Here is a 20181-nt window from a genome sequence, read left to right on the forward strand (position 1 = left end):
GAGTACTTATATGGGACTAGGGTAATTCACTTGGGGTCAGGGAGTACTTATATGGGACTAGGGTAACTAACTTGAGGTCAGGGAGTACTTCTATGGGACAAGGGTAACACACTTTGGGCCACGGAGTACTTATATGGGGCTAGGGTAACAAACTTGGGGTCAGGGTGTACTTATAAAGGGGCTAGGGTAACTTACATGGGATCAGGGAGTACTTATATGGGACTAGGGTAACTCACTTGGGGCCATAGAGTACTTATAAAGGTGCTAGGGTAACTCACTTGGGATCAGGGAGTACTTATAAGGGACTAGGGTACCTCACTTGGGGTCAGGGAGTACTTATATGGGACTAGGGTAACTCACTTGGGGACAGGGTGCACTTATAAAGGGGCTAGGGTAACTCTCTTGGGGTCAGGGAGTACTTCTATGGGACTAGGGTAACACACTTTGGGCCACGGAGTACTTATATGGTAATAGGGTAACACACTTGGGGTCAGGGTGTACTTATAAAGGGGCTAGGGTAACTCACTTGGGATCAGGGAGTACTTATATGGGAATAGGGTTACTCACTTGGGGTCAGGGAGTACTTATATAGGGGCTAAAATGACTCTCTTGTGGTCAGGGAGTACTTATATGGGACTAGGTTAACTCATTTGGGGTCAGGGAGTACTTCTATGGGACTAGGGTACATCACTTGGGGTCAGGGAGTACTTATATGGGACTAGGGTAACTCACTTGGGGTAAGCGAGTACTTATATAGCAGCTAAAGTAACTCACTTGGGGTCAGGGATACTTATAAGGGACTAGGGTAACTCATTTGGGTCAGGGAGTACTTTTATGGGACTAGGGTAACTCACTTGGGGTAAGGGAGTACTTATATAGGAGCTAAAGTAACTCACTTGGGGTCAGGGATACTTATATGGGACTAGGGTAACTCACTTGGGGACAGGGAGCACTTATAAAGGGGCTAGGGTAACTCTCTTGGGGTCAGGGAGTACTTCTATGGGACTAGGGTAACACACTTTGGGCCACGGAGTACTTATATGGGGCTAGGGTAACACACTTGGGGTCAGGGTGTACTTATAAAGGGGTTAGGGTAACTCACTTGGGGTCAGGGTGTACTTATATGGGACTAGGGTAACTCACTTGGGGTCAGGGAGTACTTCTATGGGACAAGGGTAACACACATTGGGCCACGGAGTACTTATATGGGGTTAGGGTAACACACTTGGGGTCAGGGTGTACTTATAAAGGGGCTAGGGTAACTCACTTGGGATCAGGGAGTACTTATATGGGACGAGGGTAACTCACTTGGGGCCAGGGAGTACTTATAAAGGTGCTAGGGTAACTCACTTGGGATCAGGGAGTACTTATAAGGGACTAGGGTAACTCACTTGGGGACAGGGAGTACTTATATGGGACTAGGTTAACTCATTTGGGGTCAGGGAGTACTTATATGGGACTAGGGTAACTCACTTGGGGTCAGGGAGTACTTATATGGGACTAGGGTAACTCACTTGGGGTCAGGGAGTACTTCTATGGGACAAGGGTAACACACTTTAGGCCAAGGAGTACTTATATGGGTCTAGGGTAACACACTTGGGGCCAGGGTGTACTTATAAAGCAGCTTGGGTAACTCACTTGGGATCAGGGAGTACTTATATGGGACTAGGGTAACTCACTTGGGGTCAGGGAGTACTTATATGGGACTAGGGTAACTAACTTGAGGTCAGGGAGTACTTTTATGGGACTACGGTAACTCACTTGGGATCAGGGAGTACTTATAAGCGACTAGGGTACCTCACTTAGGGTCAGGGAATACTTATATGGGACTAGGGTAACTCACTTGGGGACAGGGAGCACTTATAAAGGGGCTAGGGTAACTCTCTTGGGGTCAGGGAGTACTTCTATGGGACAAGGGTATCACACTTTAGGCCAAGGAGTACTTATATGGGTCTAGGGTAACACACTTGGGGTCAGGGTGTACTTATAAAGCAGCTTGGGTAACTCACTTGGGATCAGGGAGTACTTATATGGGACTAGGGTAACTCACTTGGGGTCAGGGAGTAGTTATAGATGGGCTAGGGTAACTCACTTGGGGTCAGGGAGTACTTTTATAGGGGCTAAACTAACTCACTTAGTGTCAGGGAATACTTATATCGAACTAGGGTAACTCACATGGGGTCAGGGAGTACTTATATGGGACTAGGGTAACTCACTTGGGATCAAGGAGTACTTATATGGGACTAGGGTTACTCGCTTTGGGTTAGGGTGTACTTATAAAGGGGCTAGGGTAAATCACTTGGAGTCAGGGAGTACTTATATGGGACTAGGGTAACTCACTTGGGGACATGGAGTACTTATAAAGGGGCTAGGGTAACTCACTTGGGGTCAGGGAGTACTTATAAAGGAGCTAGGGTAACTCATTTGGGGTCAGGTAGTACTTATATGGGACTAGGGTACCTCACTTGGGGTCAGGGAGTACTTATATTGGACTAGGGTAACTCACTTGGGGACAGGGAGTACTTATATGGGACTAGGGTAACTCACTTGGGGTCAGGGAGTACTTATATGGGACTAGGGTCACACACTTTGGGTCACGGATTACTTATATGGGACTAGGGTAACACACTTGGCGTCAGGGTTTACTTATAAAGGGGCTAGGGTAACTCACTTGGGATTAGGGAGTACTTATATGGGATTAGGGTAACTCACTTGGGGTCAGGGAGTACTTCTATGGGACAAGGGTAACACACTTTGGGCCACGGAGTACTTATATGGGGTTAGGGTAACACACTTGGGGTCAGGGTGTACTTATAAAGCAGCTAGGGTAACTCACTTGGGATCAGGGAGTACTTATATGGGACTAGGGTAACTCACTTGGGGTCAGGGAGTACTTCTATGGGACAAGGGTAACACACTTTAGGCCAAGGAGTACTTATATGGGTCTAGGGTAACACACTTGGGGTCAGGGTGTACTTATAAAGCAGCTAGTGTAACTCACTTGGGATCAGGGAGTACTTATATGGGACTAGGGTAACTCACTTGGGCCCATGGATTACTTATAAAGGTGCTAGGGTAACTCACTTGGGATCAGGGAGTACTTATAAGGGACTAGGGTACCTCACTTGGGGTCAGGGAGTACTTATATGGGACTAGGGTAACTCACTTGGGGACAGGGAGCACTTATAAAGGGGCTAGGGTAACTCTCTTGGGGTCAGGGAGTACTTCTATGGGACTAGGGTAACACACTTTGGGCCACGGAGTACTTATATGGGACTAGGGCAACACACTTGGGGTCAGGGTGTACTTATATGGGACTAGGTTAACTCATTTGGAGTCAGGGAGTACTTATATGGGACTAGGGTTACTCACTTGGGGTCAGGGAGTACTTATATGGGACTAGGGTAACTCACTTGGGGTCAGGGAGTACTTATATGGGACTAGGTTAACTCATTTGGGGTCAGGGAGTACTTATATGGGACTAGGGTAACTCACTTGGGGTCAGGGAGTACTTATATGGGACTAGGGTAACTCAGTTGGGGACAGGGAGTACTTATATGGGACTAGGGTAAATCACTTGGGGTCCGGGAGTATTTATATAGGGGCTAGGGTGACACACTTGGGGTCAGGGAGTACATATAAAGGGGCTAGGGTAACTCGCTTGGAGTCAGGGAATACTTATAAGGTACTAGGGTAACACACTTGGGGTCAAGGAGTACTTATATGGGAATAGGGTAACACACTTGGGGTCAGGGTGTACTTATAAAGGGGCTAGGGTAACTCACTTGGGATCAGGGAGTACTTATATGGGAATAGGGTTACTCACTTGGGGTCAGGGAGTACTTATATAGGGGTTAAAATGACTCTCTTGTGGTCAGGGAGTACTTATATGGGACTAGGTTAACTCATTTGGGGTCAGGGAGTACTTCTATGGGACTAGGGTACATCACTTGGGGTCAGGGAGTACTTATATGGGACTAGGGTAACTCACTTGGGGTAAGCGAGTACTTATATAGCAGCTAAAGTAACTCACTTGGGGTCAGGGATACTTATAAGGGACTAGGGTAACTCATTTGGGTGAGGGAGTACTTTTATGGGACTAGGGTAACTCACTTGGGGTAAGGGAGTACTTATATAGGAGCTAAAGTAACTCACTTGGGGTCAGGGATACTTATATGGGACTAGGGTAACTCACTTGGGGACAGGGAGCACTTATAAAGGGGCTAGGGTAACACTCTTGGGGTCAGGGTGTACTTATAAAGGGGCTAGGGTAAGTCACTTGGGGTCAGGGTGTACTTATATGGGACTAGGGTAACTCACTTGGGGTCAGGGAGTACTTCTATGGGACAAGGGAAACACACTTTGGGCCACGGAGTACTTATATGGGGTTAGGGTAACACACTTGGGGTCAGGCTGTACTTATAAAGGGGCTAGGGTAACTCACTTGGGATCAGGGAGTACTTATATGGGACGAGGGTAACTCACTTGGGGCCAGGGAGTACTTATAAAGGTGCTAGGGTAACTCACTTGGGATCAGGGAGTACTTATAAGGGACTAGGGTAACTCACTTGGGGACAGGGAGTACTTATATGGGACTAGGTTAACTCATTTTGGGTCAGGGAGTACTTATATGGGACTAGGGTAACTCACTTGGGGTCAGGGAGTACTTATATGGGACTAGGGTAACTCACTTGGGGTCAGGGAGTACTTCTATGGGACAAGGGTAACACACTTTAGGCCAAGGAGTACTTATATGGGTCTAGGGTAACACACTTGGGGTCAGGGTGTACTTATAAAGCAGCTTGGGTAACTCACTTGGGATCAGGGAGTACTTATATGGGTCTAGGGTAACTCACTTGGGGTCAGGGTGTACTTATATGGGACTAGGGTAACTCACTTGGGGTCAGGGAGTACTTCTATGGGACAAGGGAAACACACTTTGGGCCACGGAGTACTTATATGGGGTTAGGGTAACACACTTGGGGTCAGGGTGTACTTATAAAGGGGCTAGGGTAACTCACTTGGGATCAGGGAGTACTTATATGGGACGAGGGTAACTCACTTGGGGCCAGGGAGTACTTATAAAGGTGCTAGGGTAACTCACTTGGGATCAGGGAGTACTTATAAGGGACTAGGGTAACTCACTTGGGGACAGGGAGTACTTATATGGGACTAGGGTAACTCACTTGGGGACAGGGAGCACTTATAAAGGGGCTAGGGTAAATCACTTGGGATCAGGGAGTACTTCTATGGGACTAGGGTACATCACTTAGGGTCAGGGAGTACTTATATGGGACTAGGGTAACTCACTTGGGGTAAGGGAGTACTTATATAGGAGTTAAAGTAACTCACTTGGTGTCAGGGATACTTATAAGGGACTAGGGTAACTCATTTGGGTCAGGGAGTACTTTTATGGGACTAGGGTAACTCACTTGGGGTAAGGGAGTACTTATATAGGAGCTAAAGTAACTCACTTGGGGTCAGGGATACTTATTTGGGACTAGGGTAACTCACTTGGGGACAGGGAGCACTTATAAAGGGGTTAGGGTAACTCTCTTGGGGTCAGGGAGTACTTCTATGGGACTAGGGTAACACACTTTGGGCCACGGAGTACTTATATGGGGCTAGGGTAACACACTTGGGGGTCAGGGTGTACTTATAAAGGGGCTAGGGTAACTCACTTGGGGTCAGGGAGTACTTATATGGGACTAGGGTAACTCACTTGGGGTCAGGGAGTACTTATATGGGACAAGGGTAATACACTTTGGGTCAGGGAGTACTTTTATGGGACTAGGGTAACTCACTTGGGGTAAGGGAGTACTTATATAGGAGCTAAAGTAACTCACTTGGGGTCAGGGATACTTATTTGGGACTAGGGTAACTCACTTGGGGACAGGGAGCACTTATAAAGAGGTTAGGGTAACTCTCTTGGGGTCAGGGAGTACTTCTATGGGACTAGGGTAACACACTTTGGGCCACGGAGTACTTATATGGGGCTAGGGTAACACACTTGGGGGTCAGGGTGTACTTATAAAGGGGCTAGGGTAACTCACTTGGGGTCAGGGAGTACTTATATGGGACTAGGGTAACTCACTTGGGGTCAGGGAGTACTTATATGGGACAAGGGTAATACACTTAGGGCCACGGAGTACTTATATGGGTCTAGGGTAACACACTTGGGGTCAGGGTATACTTATAAAGGGGCTAGGTTAACTCACTTCGGGTCAGGGAGTACTTATATGGGACTAGGGTAACTCACTTGGGGTCAGGGAGTACTTATATGGGACTAGGGTAACTAACTTGAAGTCAGGGAGTACTTTTATGGGACTACGGTAACTCACTTGGGATCAGGGAGTACTTATAAGCGACTAGGGTACCTCACTTAGGGTCAGGGAGTACTTATATGGGACTAGGGTAACTCACTTGGGGACAGGGAGCACTTATAAAGGGGCTAGGGTAACTCTCTTGGGGTCAGGGAGTACTTCTATGGGACAAGGGTATCACACTTTAGGCCAAGGAGTACTTATATGGGTCTAGGGTAACACACTTGGGGTCAGGGTGTACTTATAAAGCAGCTTGGGTAACTCACTTGGGATCAGGGAGTACTTATATGGGACTAGGGTAACTCACTTGGGGTCAGGGAGTACTTATATGGGGTTAGGATAACACACTTGGGGTCAGGGTGTACTTATAAAGGGGCTAGGGTAAATCACTTGGGATCAGGGAGTACTTCTATGGGACTAGGGTACATCACTTAGGGTCAGGGAGTACTTATATGGGACTAGGGTAACTCACTTGGGGTAAGGGAGTCCTTATATAGGAGTTAAAGTAACTCACTTGGGGTCAGGGATACTTATAAGGGACTAGGGTAACTCATTTGGGTCAGGGAGTACTTTTATGGGACTAGGGTAACTCACTTGGGGTAAGGGAGTACTTATATAGGAGCTAAAGTAACTCACTTGGGGTCAGGGATACTTATTTGGGACTAGGGTAACTCACTTGGGGACAGGGAGCACTTATAAAGGGGTTAGGGTAACTCTCTTGGGGTCAGGGAGTACTTCTATGGGACTAGGGTAACACACTTTGGGCCACGGAGTACTTATATGGGGCTAGGGTAACACACTTGGGGGTCAGGGTGTACTTATAAAGGGGCTAGGGTAACTCACTTGGGGTCAGGGAGTACTTATATGGGACTAGGGTAACTCACTTGGGGTCAGGGAGTACTTATATGGGACAAGGGTAATACACTTTGGGCCACGGAGTACTTATATGGGTCTAGGGTAACACACTTGGGGTCAGGGTATACTTATAAAGGGGCTAGGTTAACTCACTTCGGGTCAGGGAGTACTTATATGGGACTAGGGTAACTCACTTGGGGTCAGGGAGTACTTATATGGGACTAGGGTAACTCTCTTGGGGTCAGGGAGTACTTCTATGGGACTAGGGTAACTCACTTGAGGTCAGGGATTACTTATATGGGACTAGGGTAACTCACTTGGTGTTAGGGAGTAGTTATAGAGGGGCTAGGGTAACTCACTTGGTGTCAGGGAGTACTTATATAGGGGCTAAACTAACTCACTTGGTGTCAGGGAATACTTATATCGAACTAGGGTAACTCACATGGGGTCAGGGAGTACTTATATGGGACTAGGGTAACTCACTTGGGATCAAGGAGTACTTATATGGGACTAGGGTAACTCGCTTTGGGTTAGGGTGTACTTATAAAGGGGCTAGGGTAAATCACTTGGAGTCAGGGAGTACTTATATGGGACTAGGGTAACTCACTTGGGGACATGGAGTACTTATAAAGGGGCTAGGGTAACTCACTTGGGGTCAGGGAGTACTTATAAAGGAGCTAGGGTAACTCATTTGGGGTCAGGTGGTACTTATATGGGACTAGGGTACTTCACTTGGGGTCAGGGAGTACTTATATTGGACTAGGGTAACTCACTTGGGGACAGGGAGTACTTATATGGGACTAGGGTAACTCAGTTGGGGTCAGGGAGTACTTATATGGGACTAGGGTCACACACTTTGGGTCACGGAGTACTTATATGGGACTAGGGTAACACACTTGGCGTCAGGGTTTACTTATAAAGGGGCTAGGGTAACTCACTTGGGATTAGGGAGTACTTATATGGGATTAGGGTAACTCACTTGGGGTCAGGGAGTACTTCTATGGGACAAGGGTAACACACTTTGGGCCACGGAGTACTTATATGGGGTTAGGGTAACACACTTGGGGTCAGGGTGTACTTATAAAGCAGCTAGGGTAACTCATTTGGGGTCAGGTAGTACTTATATGGGACTAGGGTACCTCACTTGGGGTCAGGGAGTACTTATATTGGACTAGGGTAACTCACTTGGGGACAGGGAGTACTTATATGGGACTAGGGTAACTCACTTGGGATCAGGGAGTACTTATATGGGACTAGGGTAACTCACTTGGGGTCAGGGAGTACTTCTATGGGACAAGGGTAACACACTTTAGGCTAAGGAGTACTTATATGGGTCTAGGGTAACACACTTGGGGTCAGGGTGTACTTATAAAGCAGCTAGTGTAACTCACTTGGGATCAGGGATTACTTATATGGGACTAGGGTAACTCACTTGGGGACAAGGAGTACTTCTATGGGATTAGGGTAACACACTTTGGGCCACGGAGTACTTATATGGGACTAGGGTAACACACTTGGGGTCAGGGTGTACTTATAAAGGGGCTAGGGTAACTCACTTGGGATCAGGGAGTACTTATATGGGAATAGGTTTACTCACTTGGGGCCAGGGTGTACTTATATAGGGGCTAAAGTAGCTCTCTTGGGGTCAGGGAGTACTTATATGGGACTAGGGTAACTCACTTGGGGTCAGGGAGTACTTATATGGGACTAGGGTAACTTAGTTGGGGTCAGGGAGTACTTATATGGGACTAGGTTAACTCATTTGGAGTCAGCGAGTACTTATATGGGACTAGGGTAACTCAGTTGGGGTCAGGGAGTACTTATAAAGGGGCTAGGGTAACTCACTTGGGGTCAGGGAGTACTTATATGGGTCTAGGGTAACACACTTGGGGTCAGGGAGTACTTATATGGGACTAGGTTAACTCATTTGGGGTCAGGGAGTACTTATATGGGACTAGGGTAACTCACTTGGGGTCAGGGAGTACTTATATGGGACTAGGGTAACTCACTTGGGGTCAGGGAGTACTTATATGGGACTAGGGTAACTCAGTTGGGGTCAGGGAGTACTTATATGGGACTAGGTTAACTCGTTTGGGGTCAGGGAGTACTTATATGGGACTAGGGTAACTCACTTGGGGTCAGGGAGTACTTATATGGGACTTGGGTAACTCACTTGGGGTCAGGGAGTACTTATATGGGACTAGGGTAACTCACTTGGGGTAAGGGAGTACTTATATGGGACTAGGGTAACTCACTTGGGGTCAGGGAGTACTTATATGGGACTAGGGTAACTCAGTTGGGGTCAGGGAGTACTTATATGGGACTAGGGTAAATCACTTGGGGTCCGGGAGTATTTATATAGGGGCTAGGGTAACACACTTGGGGTCAGGGAGTACATATAAAGGGGCTAGGGTAACTCGCTTGGAGTCAGGGAATACTTATAAGGTACTAGGGTAACACACTTGGGGTCAAGGTGTACTTATATGGGAATAGGGTAACACACTTGGGGTCAGGGTGTACTTATAAAGGGGCTAGGGTAACTCACTTGGGATCAGGGAGTACTTATATGGGAATAGGGTTACTCACTTGGGGTCAGGGAGTACTTATATAGGGGCTAAAGTGACTCTCTTGTGGTCAGGGAGTACTTATATGGGACTAGGTTATCTCATTTGGGGTCAGGGAGTACTTCTATGGGACTAGGGTACATCACTTGGGGTCAGGGAGTACTTATATGGGACTAGGGTAACTCACTTGGGGTAAGCGAGTACTTATATAGGAGCTAAAGTAACTCACTTGGGGTCAGGGATACTTATAAGGGACTAGGGTAACTCATTTGGGTCAGGGAGTACTTTTATGGGACTAGGGTAACTCACTTGGGGTAAGGGAGTACTTATATGGGACTAGGGTAACTCACTTGGGGTCAGGGAGTACTTATATGGGACTAGGGTAACTCACTTGGGGTCAGGGAGTACTTATATGGGACTAGGGTAACTCAGTTGGGGTCAGGGAGTACTTATATGGGACTAGGGTAACTCAGTTGGGGTCAGGGAGTACTTATAAAGGGGCTAGGGTAACTCACTTGGGGTCAGGGAGTACTTATATGTGACTAGGGTAACACACTTGGGGTCAGGGAGTACTTATATGGGACTAGGTTAACTCATTTGGGGTCAGGGAGTACTTATATGGGACTAGGGTAACTCACTTGGGGTCAGGGTGTACTTATATGGGACTAGGGTAACTCACTTGGGGTCAGGGAATACTTATATGGGACTAGGGTAACTCAGTTGGGGTCAGGGAGTACTTATATGGGACTAGGGTAAATCACTTGGGGTCCGGGAGTATTTATATAGGGGCTAGGGTAAGACACTTGGGGTCAGGGAGTACATATAAAGGGGCTAGGGTAACTCGCTTGGAGTCAGGGAATACTTATAAGGTACTAGGGTAACACACTTGGGGTCAAGGAGTACTTATATGGGAATAGGGTAACACACTTGCGGTCAGGGTGTACTTATAAAGGGGCTAGGGTAACTCACTTGGGATCAGGGAGTACTTATATGGGAATAGGGTTACTCACTTGGGGTCAGGGTGTACTTATATAGGGGCTAAAGTGACTCTCTTGGGGTCAGGGAGTACTTATATGGGACTAGGGTAACTCACTTGGGGTCAGCGAGTACTTATATGGGACTAGGGTAACTCACTTGGGGTCAGGGAGTACTTATATGGGACTAGGGTAACTCAGTTGGGGTCAGGGAGTACTTATAAAGGGGCTAGGGTAACTCAGTTGGGGTCAGGGAGTACTTATATGGGACTAGGGTAACTCACTTGGGGTCAGCGAGTACTTATATGGGACTAGGGTAACTCACTTGGGGTCAGGGAGTACTTATATGGGACTAGGGTAACTCAGTTGGGGTCAGGGAGTACTTATAAAGGGGCTAGGGTAACTCAGTTGGGGTCAGGGAGTACTTATATGGGACTAGGTTAACTCATTTGGAGTCAGCGAGTACTTATATGGGACTAGGGTAACTCAGTTGGGGTCAGGGAGTACTTATAAAGGGGCTAGGGTAACTCACTTGGGGTCAGGGAGTACTTATATGGGACTAGGGTAACACACTTGGGGTCAGGGAGTACTTATATGGGACTAGGTTAACTCATTTGGGTTCAGGGAGTACTTATATGGGACTAGGGTAACTCACTTGGGGTCAGGGAGTACTTATATGGGACTAGGGTAACTCACTTGGGGTCAGGGAGTACTTATATGGGACTAGGGTAACTCAGTTGGGGTCAGGGAGTACTTATATGGGACTAGGTTAACTCGTTTGGGGTCAGGGAGTACTTATATGGGACTAGGGTAACTCACTTGGGGTCAGGGAGTACTTATATGGGACTTGGGTAACTCACTTGGGGTCAGGGAGTACTTATATGGGACTAGGGTAACTCACTTGGGGTAAGGGAGTACTTATATGGGACTAGGGTAACTCACTTGGGGTCAGGGAGTACTTATATGGGACTAGGGTAACTCAGTTGGGGTCAGGGAGTACTTATATGGGACTAGGGTAAATCACTTGGGGTCCGGGAGTATTTATATAGGGGCTAGGGTAACACACTTGGGGTCAGGGAGTACATATAAAGGGGCTAGGGTAACTCGCTTGGAGTCAGGGAATACTTATAAGGTACTAGGGTAACACACTTGGGGTCAAGGAGTACTTATATGGGAATAGGGTAACACACTTGGGGTCAGGGTGTACTTATAAAGGGGCTAGGGTAACTCACTTGGGATCAGGGAGTACTTATATGGGAATAGGGTTACTCACTTGGGGTCAGGGAGTACTTATATAGGGGCTAAAGTGACTCTCTTGTGGTCAGGGAGTACTTATATGGGACTAGGTTAACTCATTTGGGGTCAGGGAGTACTTCTATGGGACTAGGGTACATCACTTGGGGTCAGGGAGTACTTATATAGGACTAGGGTAACTCACTTGGGGTAAGCGAGTACTTATATAGGAGCTAAAGTAACTCACTTGGGGTCAGGGATACTTATAAGGGACTAGGGTAACTCATTTGGGTCAGGGAGTACTTTTATGGGACTAGGGTAACTCACTTGGGGTAAGGGAGTACTTATAAGGGACTAGGGTACCTCACTTGGGGTCAGGGAGTACTTATATGGGACTAGGGTAACTCACTTGGGGACAGGGAGCACTTATAAAGGGGCTAGGGTAACTCTCTTGGGGTCAGGGAGTACTTCTATGGGACTAAGGTAACACACTTTGGGCCACGGAGTACTTATATGGGACTAGGGTAACACACTTGGGGTCAGGGAGTACTTATATGGGACTAGGGTAACTCACTTGGGGTCAGGGAGTACTTATATGGGACTAGGGTAACTCACTTGGGGTCAGGGAGTACTTATATGGGACTAGGGTAACTCAGTTGGGGTCAGGGAGTACTTATATGGGACTAGGTTAACTCATTTGGAGTCAGGGAGTACTTATATGGGACTAGGGTTACTCACTTGGGGTCAGGGAGTACTTATATGGGACTAGGGTAACTCACTTGGGGTCAGGGAGTACTTATATGGGACTAGGGTAACTCACTTGGGGTCAGGGAGTACTTATATGGGACTAGGGTAACTCAGTTGGGGTCAGGGAGTACTTATATGGGACTAGGGTAACTCAGTTGGGGTCAGGGAGTACTTATAAAGGGGCTAGGGTAACTCACTTGGGGTCAGGGAGTACTTATATGGGACTAGGGTAACACACTTGGGGTCAGGGAGTACTTATATGGGACTAGGTTAACTCATTTGGGGTCAGGGAGTACTTATATGGGACTAGGGTAACTCACTTGGGGTCAGGGTGTACTTATATGGGACTAGGGTAACTCACTTGGGGTCAGGGAATACTTATATGGGACTAGGGTAACTCAGTTGGGGTCAGGGAGTACTTATATGGGACTAGGGTAAATCACTTGGGGTCCGGGAGTATTTATATAGGGGCTAGGGTAAGACACTTGGGGTCAGGGAGTACATATAAAGGGGCTAGGGTAACTCGCTTGGAGTCAGGGAATACTTATAAGGTACTAGGGTAACACACTTGGGGTCAAGGAGTACTTATATGGGAATAGAGTAACACACTTGCGGTCAGGGTGTACTTATAAAGGGGCTAGGGTAACTCACTTGGGATCAGGGAGTACTTATATGGGAATAGGGTTACTCACTTGGGGTCAGGGTGTACTTATATAGGGGCTAAAGTGACTCTCTTGGGGTCAGGGAGTACTTATATGGGACTAGGGTAACTCACTTGGGGTCAGCGAGTACTTATATGGGACTAGGGTAACTCACTTGGGGTCAGGGAGTACTTATATGGGACTAGGGTAACTCAGTTGGGGTCAGGGAGTACTTATATGGGACTTGGTTAACTCATTTGGGGTCAGGGAGTACTTATATGGGACTAGGGTAAGTCACTTGGGGTCAGGGAGTACTTATAAAGGGGCTAGGGTAACTCACTTGGGGTCAGGGAGTACTTATAAAGGGGCTAGGGTAACTCACTTGGGGTCAGGGAGTACTTATATGGGACTAGGGTAACACACTTGGGGTCAGGGAGTACTTATATGGGACTAGGTTAACTCATTTTGGGTCAGGGAGTACTTATATGGGACTAGGGTAACTCACTTGGGGTCAGGGAGTACTTATATGGGACTAGGGTAACTCACTTGGGGTCAGGGAGTACTTATATGGGACTAGGGTAACTCAGTTGGGGTCAGGGAGTACTTATATGGGACTTGGTTAACTCATTTGGGGTCAGGGAGTACTTATATGGGACTAGGATAAGTCACTTGGGGTCAGGGAGTACTTATATGGGACTAGGGTAACTCACTTGGGGTCAGGGAGTACTTATATGGGACTAGGGTAACTCACTTGGGGTAAGGGAGTACTTATATGGGACTAGGGTAACTCACTACGGGTCAGGGAGTACTTATATGGTACTAGGGTAACTCACTTGGGGTCAGGGAGTACTTATATGGGACTAGGGTAACTCACTTGGGGTCAGGGAGTAATTATATGGGACTAGGGTAACTCACTTGGGGTCAGGGAGTACTTATATGGGACTAGGGTAACACACTTGGGGTCAGGGAGTACTTATATGGGACTAGGTTAACTCATTTGGGGTCAGGGAGTACTTATATGGGACTAGGGTAACTCACTTGGGGTCAGGGAGTACTTATATGGGACTAGGGTAACTCACTTGGGGTCAGGGAGTACTTATATGGGACTAGGGTAACTCAGTTGGGGTCAGGGAGTACTTATATGGGACTAGGTTAACTCGTTTGGGGTCAGGGAGTACTTATATGGGACTAGGGTAACTCACTTGGGGTCAGGGAGTACTTATATGGGACTTGGGTAACTCACTTGGGGTCAGGGAGTACTTATATGGGACTAGGGTAACTCACTTGGGGTAAGGGAGTACTTATATGGGACTAGGGTAACTCACTTGGGGTCAGGGAGTACTTATATGGGACTAGGGTAACTCAGTTGGGGTCAGGGAGTACTTATATGGGACTAGGGTAAATCACTTGGGGTCCGGGAGTATTTATATAGGGGCTAGGGTAACACACTTGGGGTCAGGGAGTACATATAAAGGGGCTAGGGTAACTCGCTTGGAGTCAGGGAATACTTATAAGGTACTAGGGTAACACACTTGGGGTCAAGGAGTACTTATATGGGAATAGGGTAACACACTTGGGGTCAGGGTGTACTTATAAAGGGGCTAGGGTAACTCACTTGGGATCAGGGAGTACTTATATGGGAATAGGGTTACTCACTTGGGGTCAGGGAGTACTTATATAGGGGCTAAAGTGACTCTCTTGTGGTCAGGGAGTACTTATATGGGACTAGGTTAACTCAGTTGGGGTCAGGGAGTACTTCTATGGGACTAGGGTACATCACTTGGGGTCAGGGAGTACTTATATGGGACTAGAGTAACTCACTTGGGGTAAGCGAGTACTTATATAGGAGCTAAAGTAACTCACTTGGGGTCAGGGATACTTATAAGGGACTAGGGTAACTCATTTGGGTCAGGGAGTACTTTTATGGGACTAGGGTAACTCACTTGGGGTAAGGGAGTACTTATAAGGGACTAGGGTACCTCACTTGGGGTCAGGGAGTACTTATATGGGACTAGGGTAACTCACTTGGGGACAGGGAGCACTTATAAAGGGGCTAGGGTAACTCTCTTGGGGTCAGGGAGTACTTCTATGGGACTAAGGTAACACACTTTGGGCCACGGAGTACTTATATGGGACTAGGGTAACACACTTGGGGTCAGGGAGTACTTATATGGGACTAGGGTAACTCACTTGGGGTCAGGGAGTACTTATATGGGACTAGGGTAACTCACTTGGGGTCAGGGAGTACTTATATGGGACTAGGGTAACTCAGTTGGGGTCAGGGAGTACTTATATGGGACTAGGTTAACTCATTTGGAGTCAGGGAGTACTTATATGGGACTAGGGTAACTCACTTGGGTTCAGGGAGTACTTATATGGGACTAGGGTAACTCACTTGGGGTCAGGGAGTACTTATATGGGACTAGGGTAACTCACTTGGGGTCAGGGAGTACTTATTTGGGACTAGGGTAACTCAGTTGGGGTCAGGGAGTACTTATAAAGGGGCTAGGGTAACTCACTTGGGGTCAGGAAGTACTTATATGGGACTAGGGTAACACACTTGGGGTCAGGGAGTACTTATATGGGACTAGGTTAACTCATTTGGGGTCAGGGAGTACTTATATGGGACTAGGGTAACTCACTTGGGGTCCGGGAGTATTTATATAGGGGCTAGGGTAAGACACTTGGGGTCAGGGAGTACATATAAAGGGGCTAGGGTAACTCGCTTGGAGTCAGGGAATACTTATAAGGTACTAGGGTAACACACTTGGGGTCAAGGAGTACTTATATGGGAATAGAGTAACACACTTGCGGTCAGGGTGTACTTATAAAGGGGCTAGGGTAACTCACTTGGGATCAGGGAGTACTTATATGGGAATAGGGTTACTCACTTGGGGTCAGGGTGTACTTATATAGGGGCTAAAGTGACTCTCTTGGGGTCAGGGAGTACTTATATGGGACTAGGGTAACTCACTTGGGGTCAGCGAGTACTTATATGGGACTAGGGTAACTCACTTGGGGTCAGGGAGTACTTATATGGGACTAGGGTAACTCAGTTGGGTTCAGGGAGTACTTATAAAGGGGCTAGGGTAACTCACTTGGGGTCAGGGAGTACTTATATGGGACTAGGGTAACACACTTGGGGTCAGGGAGTACTTATATGGGACTAGGTTAACTCATTTGGGGTCAGGGAGTACTTATATGGGACTAGGGTAACTCACTTGGGGTCAGGGAGTACTTATATGGGACTAGGGTAACTCACTTGGGGTCAGGGAGTACTTATATGGGACTAGGGTAACTCAGTTGGGGTCAGGGAGTACTTATATGGGACTTGGTTAACTCATTTGGGGTCAGGGAGTACTTATATGGGACTAGGGTAAGTCACTTGGGGTCAGGGAGTACTTATATGGGACTAGGGTAACTCACTTGGGGTCAGGGAGTACTTATATGGGACTAGGGTAACTCACTTGGGGTAAGGGAGTACTTATATGGGACTAGGGTAACTCACTTCGGGTCAGGGAGTACTTATATGGTACTAGGGTAACTCACTTGGGGTCAGGGAGTACTTATATGGGACTAGGGTAACTCACTTGGGGTCAGGGAGTAATTATATGGGACTAGGGTAACTCACTTGGGGTCAGGGAGTACTTATTTGGGACTAGGGTAACTCACTTCGGGTCAGGGAGTATTTATATGGGACTAGGGTAAATCACTTGGGGTCAGGGAGTATTTATATAGGGGCTAGGGTAACACCCTTGTGTTCAGGGAGTACATATAGGGGACTAGGGTAACTCACTTGGGGACAGGGAGGACTTATAAAGGGGCTAGGGTAACTCTCTTGGAGTCAGGGAGTACTTCTATGGGACAAGGGTAACACACTTTGGGCCACGGAGTACTTATATGGGGCTAGGGTAACTAACTTGAGGTCAGGGAGTACTTCTATGGGACAAGGGTAACACACTTTGGGCCACGGAGTACTTATATGGGGCTAGGGTAACAAACTTGGGGTCAGGGTGTACTTATAAAGGGGCTAGGGTAACTTACATGGGATCAGGGAGTACTTATATGGGACTAGGGTAACTCACTTGGGCCCATGGATTACTTATAAAGGTGCTAGGGTAACTCACTTGGGATCAGGGAGTACTTATAAGGGACTAGGGTACCTCACTTGGGGTCAGGGAGTACTTCTATGTGACTAGGGTACATTACTTGGGGTCAGGGAGTACTTATATGGGACTAGGGTAACTCAATTGGGGTAAGCGAGTACTTATATAGGAGCTAAAGTAACTCACTTGGGGTCAGGGATACTTATAAGGGACTAGCGTAACTCATTTGGGTCAGGGAGTACTTTTATGGGACTAGGGTACCTCACTTGGGTAAGGGAGTACTTATATAGGAGCTAAAGTAACTCACTTGGGGTCAGGGATACTTCTATGGGACAAGGGTAACACACTTTGGGCCACGGAGTACTTATATGGGGCTAGGGTAACAAACTTGGGGTCAGGGTGTACTTATAAAGGGGCTAGGGTAACTTACATGGGATCAGGGAGTACTTATATGGGACTAGGGTAACTCACTTGGGGACAGGGAGCACTTATAAAGGGGCTAGGGTAACTCTCTTGGGGTCAGGGAGTACTTCTATGGGACTAGGGTAACACACTTTGGGCCACGGAGTACTTATATGGGACTAGGGTAACACACTTGGGGTCAGGGTGTACTTATAAAGGGGCTAGGGTAACTCACTTGGATCAGGGAGTACTTATATGGGAATAGGGTTACTCGCTTGGGGCCAGGGTGTACTTATATAGGGGCTAAAGTAGCTCTCTTGGGGTCAGGGTGTACTTATATGGGACTAGGTTAACTCATTTGGGGTCAGGGAGTACTTATATGGGACTAGGGTAACTCACTTGGGGTCAGGGAGTACTTATATGGGACTAGGGTAACTCACTTGGGGTCAGGGAGTACTTATATGGGACTAGGGTAACTCAGTTGGGGACAGGGAGTACTTATATGGGACTAGGGTAAATCACTTGGGGTCCGGGAGTATTTATATAGGGGCTAGGGTGACACACTTGGGGTCATGGAGTACATATAAAGGGGCTAGGGTAACTCGCTTGGAGTCAGGGAATACTTATAAGGTACTAGGGTAACACACTTGGGGTCAAGGAGTACTTATATGGGAATAGGGTAACACACTTGGGGTCAGGGTGTACTTATAAAGGGGCTAGGGTAACTCACTTGGGATCAGGGAGTACTTATATGGGAATAGGGTTACTCACTTGGGGTCAGGGAGTACTTATATAGGGGCTAAAATGACTCTCTTGTGGTCAGGGAGTACTTATATGGGACTAGGTTAACTCATTTGGGGTCAGGGAGTACTTCTATGGGACTAGGGTACATCACTTGGGGTCAGGGAGTACTTATATGGGACTAGGGTAACTCACTTGGGGTAAGCGAGTACTTATATAGCAGCTAAAGTAACTCACTTGGGGTCAGGGATACTTATAAGGGACTAGGGTAACTCATTTGGGTCAGGGAGTACTTTTATGGGACTAGGGTAACTCACTTGGGGTAAGGGAGTACTTATATAGGAGCTAAAGTAACTCACTTGGGGTCAGGGATACTTATATGGGACTAGGGTAACTCAGTTGGGGTCAGGGAGTACTTATAAAGGGGCTAGGGTAACTCACTTGGGGTCAGGGAGTACTTATATGGGACTAGGGTAACACACTTGGGGTCAGGGAGTACTTATATGGGACTAGGTTAACTCATTTGGGGTCAGGGAGTACTTATATGGGACTAGGGTAACTCACTTGGGGTCAGGGAGTACTTATATGGGACTAGGGTAACTCACTTGGGGTCAGGGAGTACTTATATGGGACTAGGGTAACTCAGTTGGGGTCAGGGAGTACTTATATGGGACTAGGGTAAATCATTTGGGGTCCGGGAGTATTTATATAGGGGCTAGGGTAACACACTTGGGGTCAGGGAGTACATATAAAGGGGCTAGGGTAACTCGCTTGGAGTCAGGGAATACTTATAAGGTACTAGGGCAACACACTTGGGGTCAAGGAGTACATATATGGGAATAGGGTAACACACTTGGGGTCAGGGTGTACTTATAAAGGGGCTAGGGTAACTCACTTGGGATCAGGGAGTACTTACATGGGAATAGGGTTACTCACTTAGGGTCAGGGAGTACTTATATAGGGGCTAAAGTGACTCTCTTGTGGTCAGGGAGTACTTATATGGGACTAGGTTAACTCATTTGGGGTCAGAGAGTACTTCTATGGGACTAGGGTACATCACTTGGGGTCTGGGAGTACTTATATGGGACTAGGGTAACTCACTTGGGGTAAGGGAGTACTTATATAGGAGCTAAAGTAACTCACTTGGTGTCAGGGATACTTATAAGGGACTAGGGTAACTCATTTGGGTCAGGGAGTACTTTTATGGGACTAGGGTAACTCACTTGGGGTAAGGGAGTACTTATATAGGAGCTAAAGTAACTCACTTGGGGTCAGGGATACTTATATGGGACTAGGGTAACTCACTTGGGGACAGGGAGCACTTATAAAGGGGTTAGGGTAACTCTCTTGGGGTCAGGGAGTACTTCTATGGGACTAGGGTAACACACTTTGGGCCACGGAGTACTTATATGGGGCTAGGGTAACACACTTGGGGGTCAGGGTGTACTTATAAAGGGGCTAGGGTAACTCACTTGGGGTCAGGGAGTACTTATATGGGACTAGGGTAACTCACTTGGGGTCAGGAAGTACTTATAAAGGGGCTAGGTTAACTCACTTGGGGTCAGGGAGTACTTATAAAGGGGCTAGGGTAACTC

This window comes from Prorops nasuta, unplaced genomic scaffold, assembly GCF_024137725.1.
Source record: "Prorops nasuta isolate Cenicafe-Biocafe unplaced genomic scaffold, Cenicafe_Pnas_1.2 PNAS00012, whole genome shotgun sequence".
NCBI classification, from domain to species: Eukaryota; Metazoa; Arthropoda; class Insecta; order Hymenoptera; family Bethylidae; genus Prorops; species Prorops nasuta.